The sequence below is a fragment of the Triticum aestivum genome, chromosome 1B (assembly GCF_018294505.1).
Source record: "Triticum aestivum cultivar Chinese Spring chromosome 1B, IWGSC CS RefSeq v2.1, whole genome shotgun sequence".
NCBI classification, from domain to species: domain Eukaryota; kingdom Viridiplantae; phylum Streptophyta; class Magnoliopsida; order Poales; family Poaceae; genus Triticum; species Triticum aestivum.
In genome coordinates this window covers 571,653,924-571,663,349 of record NC_057795.1, presented here as the reverse complement: position 1 = coordinate 571,663,349, position 9,426 = coordinate 571,653,924, and the positions used below count along the sequence as shown (strand labels likewise).

At 39.3% G+C, this 9,426-nt stretch overlaps 1 long non-coding RNA gene across 1 annotated transcript; it reads left to right on the top strand.

Annotated features, from left to right (window-relative positions):
- The first annotated feature begins 5,089 nt into the window (after positions 1-5,089).
- On the top strand, positions 5,090-9,201 carry LOC123095713 (uncharacterized). Its single transcript, XR_006446314.1, has 3 exons — positions 5,090-5,532; positions 5,608-5,683; positions 5,764-9,201. It is a non-coding gene; the product is annotated as an uncharacterized lncRNA (long non-coding RNA).
- The last annotated feature ends 225 nt before the right edge of the window (positions 9,202-9,426 follow it).

Below are 9,426 nucleotides of genomic sequence, written 5' to 3'. Positions count from 1 at the left end.
GAGGCGGGCGGAGTGGATCTGGACGGGAAGGCGTCCGGGTTCGAGGGCGGGGGCTGGATGGCGACCTGGCCCCCATCCGGCGGTCGGGTGGGCACCACGCGTCCGCATCCGTAGTGACGTGCTCGCGGCGCCTAGGGAGAGCAGCGGGTGTGACGGGCGGCTCGAAGCCTTTATTGTTACTGTTTGATGGGCGTTTAGCGAGCTCAACTGCGTCCGGATTGGCTGCATCTTCTAGACGCATGTGCGATGTGTTTAGAGAACTGCTCCGCGCATTAAAATTCAGGTTTTTGATGCCGGACAGTACAGCTTCAACAGAAGCTGTAAAACAGTACGTGTGAAAAAAAATTGGACACGCGCTGAAAAACGCTACGGGATGCTGTAAATTTGAGGCGGTGGATTGCACACGTTTCACAATTTACACTGTGTGTTTTTGGGCATATGATAAAACAATGTTGGGTCCGGCGCGCTTAAACTGCTACAGTTGCGCGTTAAAACTATTTTAGGGCATGAAAATTTTGGGCGCCTGTTGGACATGCTCTTAGGCTACTCATAGTGGGGAGTACCATATACTCTCTCCGTCCAAAAAACTTGTCCCTCAAATGAATATATCTAGCACCAAGTTTATGCTAGGTACATCCATTTAAGGGACAAGTTTTTTGACACTATCATGCATATGATACTACCTTCATAGTGTATAGTATCATATGGTAGATGATCTTAATTATTTGTGACCATGCATGACACAAAGTAGTACTACATCATTTATTATATTATGGTATCTATCTATGTTACTCTAAGGCTGCCCATAGTGGGGAGTATCATATACTAGTGTATGATAATACTCCCTCCGTTCCTAAATATAAGTTTTTTTAGACATTTCAAATGGGCTACAACATACGGATGTATGTAGGCATATTTTAGAGTGTATATTCACTCATTTTGTTTCGTATGTAGTCACTTATTGGAATCTCTAGAAAGACTTATATTTGGGAACAGAGGGAGTACATCCGTAGTGCATAGTATCATAGATTAGTATCACTAGCACATATGCCTGTGCGTTGCAACGGGAGATGAAATAGTACTCCCTCCGTTCGGAAATACTTGTCATCAAAATGAATAGAAGGGGATGTATGTAGATATATATTAGTTGTAGACACATCCCTTTTTATCCATTTTGATGACAAGTATTTTCGGATGGAGTATGCATTTGAAGTCAGTGAGAATTATATGTGCAAGCAAACCCCCGTGAGCACACGAAAAAGGAACATTTAGCTCCGCGGTTTCGCCGCGTGTGAAGGAACCAATCCGCTATTTTTCCGTTCATTGATCAAGGGCTTTTAAGAGTTCTGTTATGTCGTTGTAGGCCAGAGAAGGCCCATGAGTTATTTAATCTACTCTTCCTTTCAATTTTTTCAATCAAGAGGATTTTAAGGTATGAAGTCTTTCAATATTCTAGGAAACATGAACAACTTTTTAAGTCCTGAACAGTTTTATGGAAATTATGTTACACCTTCAAAAAGACACGAATAAAATATGAAAGGGAACATCTTTTAAAATTCACAAACATTTTCTGAAAACATCAACTTTTTTGTAAAAATATGAACATTATTTGAATTTGTGAACATTTTTTTAAAACAGGAACATGTGTTAAAAATTCATAATTTTTGTAGAAAATGTGTATCTTTTACAAACAAACATTATTATATACGAACATAAGATTTTTAGAAAATGTGTTTCTTCTGGCAAATCTAGATTGTGGATCACGCCAATTTCAGTTATTTGACCACGGAAAATTTAGTTTTCGGACCATAGCTAATTCATTTTAATCGATCATAAAAATTTATTACGCCATGTCAATTATAATCTGTTTGTCATGTCCGACTTTTAAAGAAAAATTCCATGGCAAAGTACTTGCATTATACCAAATCTTTGTTGTTTCATACGCAAAAAACCATGTCTTGTTCTGCCTGTTTTTTTTAACCATGGCAAACTAATTGTTTTCGGACCATAGCTAACCTGCCGAACGAAATCGTTCGATGGATGGCCCCTAGTACGAAACGACTCGTTCGGTCCAGGGCTCTCCAGACCGCACATGTGGGCGTCATCACCGTCCAAAAAATACTGAATCCGCCATAAACTAATACTCCCTCCGTTCGAAAATACTTGTCATGAAAATGAATAAAAGAGGGTGTATCTAGATGTATTTTAGTTCTAGATACATTCATTTTTGTCCATTTTGATGACAAGTATTTCCGGACGGAGGGTACTCCCTCAGTCCCAAATTTGTTGTCTTAGATTTGTCTAAATACGGATGAATCAAGTTACATTTTAGTATTTGATACATCCGTATCTAGACAAATCTAAGACAAGAATTTTGGGACGGAGGGAGTACTATACATATACATATACACCAATATAAAAGCCCTATAATCTTGTCGAGCTATGTTCTAGCCATCGAAATTTTTCTTTCTGAGGCAACTAATATTTCTTCAGTTAAAAAAATAGTACTCCCTCTGTCCGGAAATACTTGTCATCAAAATGGATAAAAGAGGATGTATCTTGATGTATTTTAGTTCTAGATACATTTCCTTTTATCCATTTTGATGACAAGTATTTTCGGACGGAGGGAGTACTCCCTAGATATATCCATTTGAACGACAAGATTTTTTTGAACTATACGAACAATTTTTTCTCAATTTGGCAAAAATAATAATTAGATTGTGACTTTTTCAAATATTTAACACATACTTTGTGAAACAAGGGAAATTTTTAAATGGCACGAAAATTTTCTTAATCTTATCAGTGTTTTCTATAATTTGTGTGAACAACTTTTTTAACACTGCATTAACATTTTTAATGCATGGTAGATTTTGTGAAATTTTGAAGGAAATTAAGTTATGTATTGTGACAGTTACGCACTGGCCCTATGGGTGTCTTGTTTTCTTCGGTTTTCCTTGTTTCTTTATATGTTTTCTTTCGTTTGTTTCCTTCTTACTATTTTTTCATTTAATCATAACATTTCTATGCCTTTCCTACACATTATACATTTTTATATACATTAGGAACATTTTTATGTAATTCTTTTTACATTTTTAAAACCATGATTTACATTTTTTAATATAGGTTTTATGTCTATTTTTATGCACATTGTACATTATTGGTATACATATAAAACATATTTATACAATTTTAAATTTGTTCAATAGTATACCATTTATTGCAAATATGTGTTTTTGACAATTTGTTGAATACGTTAAATAATTTACAAATACATAATTGAAACATTTTTTTATGATACAAAACATGAAGATTGTGCCAGAATTTCTGCTATGGTACAAACATGTTATTTTTAAATATGACAAACATATTTTTGAAAGTTGTGAACATTTTTTTGAATGATATAATTTTTTCCTATAGTTACATCGACATTTTTTAAATGCCACGTACATTTTTTTTGAAATGCGTAATTTTTTTCTCATGTGATAAAACTTTTTAAATTCTATCTAAATTTTTAAAAATTGGTCTAACAAAAAGTTTACATTGTTTTAACATTTTTCAAATTCACGGCGAAAAAAATCTTAGGCACACTATGTTCTTAAAATATACTCCCTCCGTCCGGAAATATTTGTCATCAAAATGAATAAAAGGGGATGTATCTAGATGTAGTTTAGTTCTAGATACATCTCTTTTTGTCCATTTTGATAGACAAGTATTTTCGGACGAAGGGAGTATGTATTTATATATTCTTGAAAAAAAAAGAGCGGAAAAACGAACAAAAACTGTACATGTACCTCCGTGCTTTGGTGAGGCAGGAAGAAGAAAAATGTTGGTTAATATGATATATACAAAAATATGCTGTTTTTTTATGTATATGCTAATGCTAATCACATTTTAATACCATATCGTATTTATCAAAGTAGCAATACCATATAAACTGAAAAATTATATTTACTGAACCAAATAAACCGAATAAACCAAACAGGCAGAGTTATCGTAACGCATTCCTGAGAGTATAAACTTGCCTTTCTCTCATTCCAGGCCAATTCGAAGAGGAGTCTAAACTCTTGAGTAGAGTCCAAGTACCCGATCAGAGTGCATCAAATGGGACGGCAGCAGAGCTGAAAGGGAAAAGTTTCGTGAATTGACGGCGGGTTCTACTGATACTCAGATTTTTTATGGGCATAACTAAGATTTCCGATGCTTCCTATGGGCATCAAATATCTTATTGTGAAATTGAACTGGAGATGGCACTCAAATACACTCCAATTTTGTTGCTCTCATCTCCAACCTTTTCCCCTAGCAACTACTCCCTCTATCAACATGCAAAAAAAAAAAACAAAAAAAACTACTCCCTCTGTCTCCTAATATAAAATCATTTTGCAAGGTGTTTAGCTTGCAAAACAATCTTATATTATGAGAAGGAGGGGCTACTAGTAAATTTTGATTGAGTGTTTCCCTACACCTACTGAAGTCGATGTGCTATTTATGGGCATGTCAAACGTCAGTGCATAAGTGGCTACGAAACATTTATTTAGTGATACCACCTATTTTAATGTGTTGCTTTTTTTTTACCTTGCTGAAACATTCCCAACTATGAAGAATCTGCCTATCTATCAGAAAAAAAAATCACTTTCTTCATCTAAAGATGCCGGCCGTGAGAGGAAATGACATTTGCAATTTGGTCACTACTATACCAAATCTTTGAGATGAGTTGACACAACATACACACCATTTAAGCATTATCTCCAAAATTGACCGGGCTCGCCAGCCCGTTAGGATTACATGGTCTGCCGCACGTAGGCATCGAGAAATAAGGGATCGAGTCACTCCCGGGCGCTCTCAGCGATTTGGATTCCAGGCCGTTGGATCGGGTGGCTTGATGCGATTTGGACCGTCCGATCTCGCCCCGGATTGATCTCAGCCGCTGGATCGAACCGATGACACTATTGCAATAAATAGTTACCTCTCGTTCCTGCCACTGCGTGTAAATTCGTTGCCCCACTGAGGTCATTTTCGTCATTTTCGCCTAGAGGTGTATAAAAGGCGATGGCTCGCATGGAGATGACCCAGCCGTCGCTCCTCTCCCGCTCGCGCCAGCCCCTCTCCTCTTCCCCCCGCCTCGCCTCTCTCCCCCCGTCCAAACCCTAGGCCTGCACCCGCCGGCCGCCGCCGCCGTCACTCGCCCAGGCCCTCCTCCCGCTGTGAAGGAATCGGATGAGATTCTAGGTCACGGCTCTGTCGTCTCCCTTCTCTCTCTCTCGCTCTCCCTTTTGCGCCGCCACCGCTCCTCCCTCGTCTCTCCCTCCGGCCCCAGCCGCTACCTCTCCTATGAGCCTCCCTCCTCCTCACGAGATCGTCACTAGCCCTCCCTTCTGCTCGAGTCATGGAGGAGCAGCCGCACTGGTGGACAAGATGGGCTGCACATTGGAGGGAGCAGCGAGGCGAGTTGGTCGTGGCCGGACATGTGCTCGTCGGCGCCACAACATGATAGGATGTGCACTAGAGCCGTGGGGCAAGGTGGCGTCGGTTGAGGTGAATTGCCTTTCCTTTTTGCGTTTTGGTTTTCCACGTCGTTCTTCATTGATCTGTAATCTTGTTTCTGTGCAGGTCCCATCAAATCCGGTCACTCCGCCGAATCTGCAGTGGTCGTCGTCGATCTACTGTCGTGGTCGTTGATTTACAGGTACATGTATATGTATGTTCAGCCCTCTTCTTGGCCGCTGGCTTCTCTTCGTCTCTGACTTCCCCTTGTTTTCCTTGCAGATTCGTCCAGTGTTGTTGGTGCCCCCTTAATTCTGATCCGGTTGCGTCTCCATTTATGGATTTGCAGGTTAATCCCTCTTCTCCTCCTCCTTTTTGGTCCTATTTTGTTAGAGTGCTAGGCATACAGCGGCTTGTCCATGGGCTCTTTTAGGCTTGACCATGTCTTTGGCCGGCAAGGGCCTTTTGTTGTTTGTCTTGCCTCTGGTAAAGGCCAAAGGTGCTATCAGGCCTGGGTGCTATTGGTTGTTTTTTGTGCGGTGTAGATTTATGTCTTTTCTTCTTTGTATGGTCCTGGTAGGGCCTGTAATTGCTGCTCCTCTGTTGGTGGAGTGTTGGTGGTTTTGTTACTTTTGGTCTAGCTAGGTTCCAAGGAATGGGATATTTAGATTCGTCTTGTTTTGTTGATGGCTTATTATGCGGCTGCACATTGGATCTAGCTGTGTTCTTAATGAAATATGGCTTTGTTGTGTAGGAAAGAGTTAGGTCTACCAAGTTTCTTGGGGTTGCGTGATGAGTACTATTCCTAGAGATGCTTTAGTGTTTTAGTGCTTTGATTGATATTTTTGAAGAATAAATCGAACTGCTGAGGGCCCGAGCCTAAAACAGAGGAATGGAGTTCTTGGATCCATATGGTTTTGTAGAATAGAGAACTTGAGATCTTGAGGTTATATAATAATTAGACCTGCCTAGGAGGTGCTTTATTGTTTTTTTTCCTCTTTTGGTTAGTACTTTTGGATGAATAAATGGATCTTCTGAGAGATGACAACTAGAATAAATTTAGCTGTCTTGGAGTTGTAGTATATGGATCTGGTGAGAGCTGAGGGCTAAAATATATTATGTTGTCTTGGAGTTGTTTTTGCCATCTGACAATTAGGACCTGCCTAGGAGGTGCGTTGTTGTTTAAATTGTGTTCCTTTTGATTGCTATTATTTGATGAATCAACGGATCTTGTGAGGGATGAATGCTAAAACGGATTCAGTCGTCTTGAGGTTGTAATATATGGATCTGATGTGAGATGTGGGTTAAAATAGATTTATTTATCTTGGAGAGTTTTTTATTTTTCTGTTGTGGTAAATGAGATAGCACGTTGCTGCATGCTTTTAGGTTCTTGATAGTTAGTGTGGGTCATTGAATTTGTGCTCTGCCGTGAAAATGCACTGGTCTGACCCATGGTGGCGCCCCTCTTCCCACGTTTAGGTGCTTCCTCTCTCCATGCTCTTCCATCTGTTCATCTAACTTCCTCCCCCTCCACTCCTGGTCGAGGCACACGTCGTTGATGCTCTGCTATATCAAGCAGCCCTCCACTTCAGTTTTTTTTCTTGGTGACAGATATAGTTCACTTTGTCTATAATCTTATTTTCTTTTTTTGAGTTTTTTTCCAACTACATAGGTTAGTATTTAGTTTCCAAGGAAGGTAAGTGTTTATTTATTCAACATTTAATAACAACATGTATTACATGATGTGATGCTTGAGTGTGATTTTGTAGGCAAGACATCAACAAAAAGGTGTTTGGATGTCACCTTTAGTGCCTAAATGCTTCTAAAGTTTCCATCGGCGTTTAAAGGGGGTTTGGAGAGATCCTGACCAGCTTAACTGACAACCCTGCTTACTCCTGCAACCTAAGGATTCCAAGCATGCCACTGATCTCCACTGCCGGCAATTTATTCTGTACTGTCACTATCTCATCTCTTTTTGTTCTATATGGTCCACGTAAAAGAGGTTTTTGATGCATTGGTTATTTGTATTAGATGATTAGTACATCAGGAAATTGCACAACCTCCCCATCTTTCTAATCTAAATGATGGTAAGCACGAGTAGGCTTCTATGCCTACCGGACCCAGTGTAAGATTTTTCTCAATTGATGTAGTTATAGAGCTACAGAATGGGCTTGCATGTAAGAAACCACCAATTTTAAATTAAAGCGAACCAGGTTTCCGCTCTAGGTTATGTACTTACCCTGTTATCCACTTACCATATTAATTCATATATCACATGCCGTGCTAGGATATAGGAGGCTTACATTGCATGCAACAGAGCAGGTCGATCAGGCAAATCATCATTCGAAGTTTGGGTCGATGATGATGTGTAATAGACTCCTCATGCTGCTCTTGTGTTGTGGTGTTCACGGCGGCGTCGCTCGTGGTAGTCATATACTGATACTTGGTTTAATTCTGGTTAAAAGTGTCAGGCTTTTGAAAAATTCTGGTTCCACTAGGTGATTTTACTGTTCAAGTGGTGGTGGCGCTAATTATTGTAGGGGCACAAGTGGCTGTACTTGCTAATTATTGACCGGTTGCAACTAACTATAGTACATATATGAATTTTCTGTTGATTGACTGGAAGTCAAGGTTCTGTTCGATGATTTACATGTCTCTGAATTTCATTATGTTTCCTGTGTGCTCATTTGTCCTGGAAGTTACCGTACATGCACCTCCACTCATAGCATGCCCACAGTGTGAATTAGTTGATTAGGATTTATACATTTCTTTTTACCCTTTCTATGGTAGTTCTGGTACTACGTAGTTTATCTATTCAATCGATTATCTAGCTGTAGGTTATCCTTTTCTTGTTCCCAGTTTGAGATTTTTTTTATTCAGACATTTTGGATCATGCTAAGATACTTGAGACAATTTTTTTTAACTAGGAGCTCATTATAAGTTGTTTTTGTCTCTGCAGCTGTTATTTCAGTTAATGCTTGGTTGAGCCTAGAGAATAACATATTAACATGGAGAACTATTCATGTGGTGATCCCAAAAACTTCCTAATAGTTCTGTGGAGTAGGAAGGCTGGCATGAGTTTGTAGAACAATCTTGAACACTTCTCAAACTAGACTGACCATTATAGTTTGCAGAACAAGGTAATGTCACCTCTGAAAATTAGGTGTCTCTTTCTGCTTCATTTTCAGTTATATTGGTATTGCGCATATCTGGTCAAGGTGCCTGAAATTGATACTAGCTCTTAGCTCTGGTCAAGGAGTTACTCATTTGTCGGATGGCTAAATCTTGCTGTACATAAGGGTCAGTAGAAGAACTGTATTCTTACTGTGATGATCTCCATATGGCACACTCAATGGATATGTCCATCAACAGGTTTTTACAACCTAGAGAGTCGGGCGACAAAGCAGTCAGACCAAACTATCTCTATCCATATATATGTAGTCTGATGTTATGCCATAGCCGAACCATATAAGTTTCTTATACTGTTCTGCTTTCGATGTATTAGACTTCTATCCATTGTAATGAACTTATTGTCGTGGGAGATCACTATGGCTTGATTATATGGTATGAAGTTTGGGTTTGGTTTTGAGCTCAGTTGTATAAAAGTACATGCTTACAACCATAGATACATGTGATAATTCATTGAGTGATTAAGCATAGTTTTGGATTTGGCGTGCTGGACCAATTAGATGGACAGGGCAACTTCAATTGAATCATCCATTGCATAGTCGTGCAAACTTTGTTGGTGTAAGATATCATTTCCTATATCGTTAATCATGATCTTATGAACCACTCAAAATTGTGTATTGTATTTTGGGTAAATTTGCTTCTTTTGAGAAAGTTCTCTTAAGGATATGTCACAATCATGTATAGGGGGCTGGATAAGTTAGGTCCGGGGGTGCGGCAAGCCGCACTTCCTATCTAGTATTTGTGGAGGGAGTTTCC